This window comes from Mus pahari, chromosome 16 (genome assembly GCF_900095145.1).
Source record: "Mus pahari chromosome 16, PAHARI_EIJ_v1.1, whole genome shotgun sequence".
Taxonomy (NCBI): domain Eukaryota; kingdom Metazoa; phylum Chordata; class Mammalia; order Rodentia; family Muridae; genus Mus; species Mus pahari.
The window spans coordinates 24,613,850-24,619,970 of NC_034605.1; the positions used below are offsets into that span (position 1 = coordinate 24,613,850).

A 6,121-nucleotide genomic window follows, 5' to 3' on the forward strand; every position below is an offset into this window, starting at 1 on the left:
TGGCCCACAGTTACGCATACCACTATGGGTTAAGTTTAAGATGTGTAATTTTTTAAAAAGTCAGGTTGTAGAAGAATACAAAAGTATTGTTTCTTTTATATACAAATTGTAAATGGCAGCATAGATTAGAGATTCTATAGGATAGAAACTTAAAGAGAAAGCGCTCACAATGCGGTTACAGAATTTTGAAGAGGACTTAGCAGAATAGAGGAAGAAGGATGGCCATTGGCAGAGCCACTACGTCTATACTCTGCTCACAGGATGGGTGATGTCTACAGGGAGTATATGCATGCATCGTGTTGAGGGACTTGCACATATATTCTGTTATGCGATCTCAATGCTTAAAATGTAAGTGACTCAGTTAATCTTTTGTTCAGAGCTGACAGGAATTATCTTGAAAGAAAATGGATATCACAGAAGAATTAAAGTAACGGAGGAAAGACTGAAGAGCTCTGTCACCTGCTTATGAGACAGTGGGGAGAACAGGTGAGTGCAAGCTTCAAGAGCAACAGTAAGGATATTCTGGAACTGATAACAAGTCCCGACTCTTCATGTTACAAAACAATTCCAAAGCAAGAGAGATAAAACTAAACATACAAACAAAACTATCACGGTGACAAAGAGCTGCTCAGGAAATGATAAAGAGAAACAGCGAACAGCAAGTGATTTAAGGCAGAATAAAGTGTTTTAGAATCTTCATGAGAGACTTGACAACCAATAAGCTTTTATTGAAACAACAGCCACCAAAAGCATCTTATTTATTCTGTGGGACTCCCTGGGCCGGGGAGATCAGTGGCTTGGTCATATTAGGTTGCTTTTTTTTTTTTTTAAATCTTTGCCAAAGTGTTTTTCCACTTGCTTTTCTGCAGCAGAGCGAGGTCCCATCTAACCAACAAAACACGGGAGGAGCCTGAAGAAAAAGCTGAGCTCAAGAAAAGAATTATAGGTAAAGTAGCAAGTATGGGAGGGCTCGACCCATGTTCACCATAAAAATGTGTTAATAATAATGTAGGCTTATAGATAAAGTTCAGAGCTAAGATGGAAGGATGGACTATCCAGAGACTGCCCCACCCGGGGATCCATCCCATCATCAGCCACCAAACCCAGACTCTACTGCACATGCCAGCAAGATTCTGTTGAAGGGACTCTGATATAGCAGCCTCTTGTGAGGCTATGCCAGTGCCTGGCAAACACAGAAGTGGATGCTCACAGTCAGCTATTGGATGGAACACAGGGTCCCCAATGGAGGAGCTAGAGAAAGTACCCAAGGAGCTGAAAGGGTCTGCAACCCAATAGGTGGAACAACAATATGAACTAACCAGTACCCCCAGAGCTTGTGTCTCTAGCTTCATATGTAACAGAAGATGACCTAGTCGGCCATCATTGGGAAGAGAGGCCCCTTGGTCTTGCAAACTTTATATGCCCCATACAGGGGACCCCAGGGCCAAGAAGTAGGAGTGGGTGGGTAGGGGAGCAGGGCGGGGGGGGGAGGCTATAGGGGACTTTTGGGATAGTATTTGAAATGTAAATAAAGAAAATATCTAATAAAAAAATGAAAAAAAATAATGTAGGCTTATTTTCTGTCTGGGCCTTAACTTTGGACTTCCGGCCCCCAGAACTGTGTATATTGTTGTTTATATGCTACCCGGTCCATTGTTTTTCAGCTGTAGCAACAAAAGCCATTCAAGCCAACCTCTCTCAATCTGTTCTCAGTAGCACAACTGATAGGTTAATCTTTCATTCCTCTACCCCCTCCCCCCTCCCCCCACATGGCTCTTGCAGTAACTCAGGATGTCACGCGTTATCCATCCCTCCTTTCTGTTTTTCTTTTTCCCTTCTTCACTACATCCTTTCTCCCTAATCATCTATCTTACACTTTCCCCCACTCTACCTCACACCTTTTAGCCAGGTTCTCAAGAACAGCTTGCTTTTCTCTCTCTTCACTGACTGCAACTTGAGATTTTTATCATCTGCGGTCCTCCTCTTACCACATACAGGTATCGATTGTAGATTATACTGATTGAATTCCCCACAGTGCTCACATGAATCTAAACCCCCTCCCCCCCCCAGCTTTCCCCACTCCTCCTCTCCCTTCCTCTCTCCTCTTTTTGACAGGTTTTCTGTAATCCAGACTAGCCTGGAGCTCTCCAAGTACCCCAGGCTAGGCCGGCACCATACTCTCGGCCTCAGCCTCCTGACTTCTGGGATTATAAATAAGCAACGCCATCACCTGCGGAATTCAGTTTACCTTTATAAAATGGATGCTCGCGTGTTCAATAGTACAAGTTTAAAATTACAACCCCCAGCGTTTTCAACACATACAGGAAGAGAAACACAGAAAAGAAAAAACGAACAATGCATTTTTCTGAGTTTTGCACACAGAACCCCCGGCTGCTCGTCGGAGTAGACCGTTACCAGAAACATTTGCTGCCTCTTCCTGGGTGAGATTACTCTGCCCACAGCACTACCGTCGGCTGAGCCAGTTAGAATCAGATAAAGAGATGGGATAAAGAAATGACAGCCGCATTGATATAGCAGTGTTGGATGGAAACCGTGGACTATCCTCATTCTGTCCTGCTGTAAGCAACTCTTTGGGTCCCTCTGGTGACCACTTGAAAGTTACTGGGCGTTTATCGTTATCCTAATTCTGAAAATATGGCCTTTCTATACATTAGCTGACTTGATGAAGGGGTCACCTAATCTTTGGGTTGTAAGACTAATTAGGGGATTTTAGAATGAAAAGATACGTCAGGATTTAAATAAGCAACCAGCCGAATTTTCCCACCTGTAACCCCAGCGCTCAGGATTGAGATCGTATCTCAAAGAAAACAAGGCGAAAAGAAGGTAATTAGTTAAACTTGCAAACAACCGCTATCAAAGGGGGAAATGATAGTAAATGTCCCCGTGGTCCCAAAGACTCTGGTGCGAGGATTCAGAAGTCAGAAAGTGGGTTTCTGCAGGCATAGCCGTGTCCCTCTCCCCCTCCACCCCCCCTCGATTCGCTCAGTGGGAGCAGGGACCCTGTGCGACAGGAACCGAATGAAGGCTGAGCATTTTCACAGACAATTATATTCTTGGTCTTTTCGAGAGTGTTCCACGTGAATAATGCTCAATAAATTGAAATTAAATATACAGTTGTAAAAAAAACTTTCAACCCCCCCCAAACACTTAAACATACACTTAAATTGCTTTAAAAAAATAAATGAACAAAATGATCCTTAGAAATTAAATAGAGGGATGTTTTCAGGCTGCGTGCAGCAGTTGGCTCCATGGCTTAGTTGGTTAAAGCGCCTGTCTTGTAAACAGGAGATCCTGGGTTCGAATCCCAGTGGGGCCTGTCTGGCTGCTACGTTTTTCTTTGTGAAACATTTTAGTAATCTTGTGGATGAAGACAATACTCTCCATAAGGTGCGGTTCGTCCTCTTGAAAATGGGATAACAAAGAATAGGTCTAAACTTCCGTAAACCTTCTTCTCTAACCAAATGAATAAATTTTACAAAAATAAAAAGAGCGTGAAGCCAAACGTGGGCCAAGAGAATTTCCAGGAGCGTTTGATTCCTGGACCCTCCGCACGTGCATAGGACACCTCAGCTGGTGTTCCTGAACAGAAAAAGGCTGTTGCCAGCCTGGAAGCTGCTTGTGGGACTCGGCGACTCTAGCGGGTTTCAGGGAACTCCTGCCCAACCATCAATTATAACAATTTGGAAAGAGCCCAATTCTGGACCGCTAGCGGCTCCTCAAGCAGGGTTGCCGCGGTTTGTTGAGTGAATGAGTGAGAGAATTGATGTCTCCTATCTCTGTGTTTTCTACCTTTCGGGTCAAAGGCAGGTCTCTCCGCCTCTTTTCAGCTTCTTTCAATTGTCTAGCTTGCTTTAAGATTCAGCAGTGGGTTTGGGTCTACGTCACCTGGGCTCTTGACGGTTGGGGATTAAGGAATAGTTAGTCTAAGCTAGCTGGTGCAGCGCTGGTGCAGAAGGGGTCGCAAGTACAAAAGGGGTCACAAGTTCCTTCTTCCAAAACTTCCGAATCTGCGGGCGAGGAGAGCCCACCTCCCCTACCCATTAGCTTCCCGCCCACTCAGCTTTCTGCTCCTGCTGTAGAGATGCAGGGATGCTATCTTTTAAGAAATGGATGTTCCTTGTTTGTTTGTTTGTTTGTTTGTTTGTTTGTTTGTTTTTTGAGATAGGGTCTCTCTGTGTAGCCCTGGCTGCCCTTGAACTCAGAGTTCCCCCAGCCTATGCCTCAAGCGTTACGATTAAAGGTGCGGGCAACCATATCTGGCAAGGGAACTTTCTTTTCAATAATGATCGTCTAACAAGAGCAATGGAACAATCTTATAGTGACGATATTTTTATTTTTCTCACAACATTGAGTGAAAAAACAGCAACTCAGGGTAATTATATGTTCTAGCATGACTTTCCTTCTGTACATTTAAAGACAACCTTTTCTATTGCTTATGGATTCGAATATGCTTAGCAGAGCAGAAAATGTGGACATGAGGGTGAGCAAAGACCTGGTTGGAGACTGCTTCTGCGGAGACAGCTTTAATCAGGCTTCTGGGCTGAGTTTACATCGCGGTGAATGCAAAGCCAAGCACTCCAAAAGACACGGAAGAAACCGACTTATTACAATACGAAAAGAAACACAGGGGGCTTTTGCAAGGCAATGCCCTTCCCAGAAAAGAATGGATGGAATTTTATTTCAGAGTCCATATATATCCACACAGGGGTACACACAGAGGAGAACACTTTTATTTATGTGCACTAAAAATCAGAGGGATGACCCAGTGACCTGGGCGTTTTCTCCTAAGAGTTCCAGCTGAAACCAGTAAGAGAAACGTGCAAGTAGGTCAGCAGTCTTCCAAAGGGTGGCAGCTATCTGGCCCATGCAAGTGGAGAAATCTGTAGTTAGGGGAGCCGTGCTTACTTAGTAAGAATGTCACACTGAGCCAATCTGACAATGTATGAACCTTTGGGGACACTCAAATGCTAGTTAAACACCACGAATACGGCTCCTCTCTGACAGCACACATTGTCTCTGGTTTAGAGTTAGGAAAAGGTAGGGTTCGTGAACTAGGAAAGTTTTCCCTCTGCTGCTGTGTTTGTAAGCGGTTGTGCCTGGTGAAATAGTTATTCTGGTATTATTGTGAAGAGCAATCCACTAAACATGTGTGGGCTTAACATTTTCTCTGAGAAAATTTGATTTTAGAGATATTACTGTTTTTCATTTCTTCTTAAATCGAATTTTGTAATTGACGTTTCTTACATAATTGGTTTTATTTAAAAATTCAAATTATTTGGGCAAAAGTTCTCCCCAATAGTGTTCATGCTGTTCAATACACTCCAATCTGATCCTTAAAACCAAACAAACAAATAAACAAGAAACTCACATGTTTTTAGGTCTCAAAATAAGTTTTGATACTGGCTGTCTACTGACCCTGTTAGACTGGGTGGCAGACACTGACCCGAGGAGGTAGTTTCTGATTGGCTGAGCTTTTCAGAAAGTCATGTTTCTTCCCGCAATTTCAAAACTGGGAAAAGGGTCTCAGATGTCCAGGACTCCAGCCTGGTTGGAGAAAGAAATCTCTCGGTGTTTCCTACAGCAGCCTGGCAGCTGTAACAACTGGGAAGCACAAGTGCTTGGCAGTATAAGCGAGGGTCTGTATTAGGTTTCTCCGGCAGATCAGAACGAAGTGGATGGATATAGAGATCAGCTTATGTCGAAATAGTGACAACAGTTGCCTCTCAGTTGGTGCGTCCTTGACGGCGGTGCTTCCACGGTCATGCGAACCTACAGTTTCAAATTGGAGAGGCCACCAGGCTGGAGATCTCCGCAGTTCCGACCTGGCACGGAAAACCTAGAGGTTTCTTAGTCTTTAGTTAACGATGGAAGCCTGGAAAACACTGGTCCGAAACAGCCAAGGCAAATGATCTTCCTACCATGCAGAGTTTTGTATTTGTTTGTTTATTCTTCTTTTCTTTTTTCTTTTCTTTTCTTTTCTTTTCTTTTCTTTTCTTTTCTTCTCCTTCCTCTTTCTTTCTTTCTTTCTTTCTTTCTTTCTTTCTTTCTTTCTTTCTTTCTTTCTTTCTTTCTTTCTTTCTTTCTTTCTTTCTTTCTTTCT

At 43.4% G+C, this 6,121-nt stretch overlaps 1 non-coding gene across 1 annotated transcript; it reads left to right on the plus strand.

Annotated features, from left to right (window-relative positions):
* Positions 1 to 3,263: 3,263 nt before the first annotated feature.
* Trnat-ugu lies at positions 3,264 to 3,337 on the plus strand. The gene has a single exon. It is a non-coding gene; the product is annotated as a tRNA-Thr (tRNA).
* Positions 3,338 to 6,121: the final 2,784 nt, after the last annotated feature.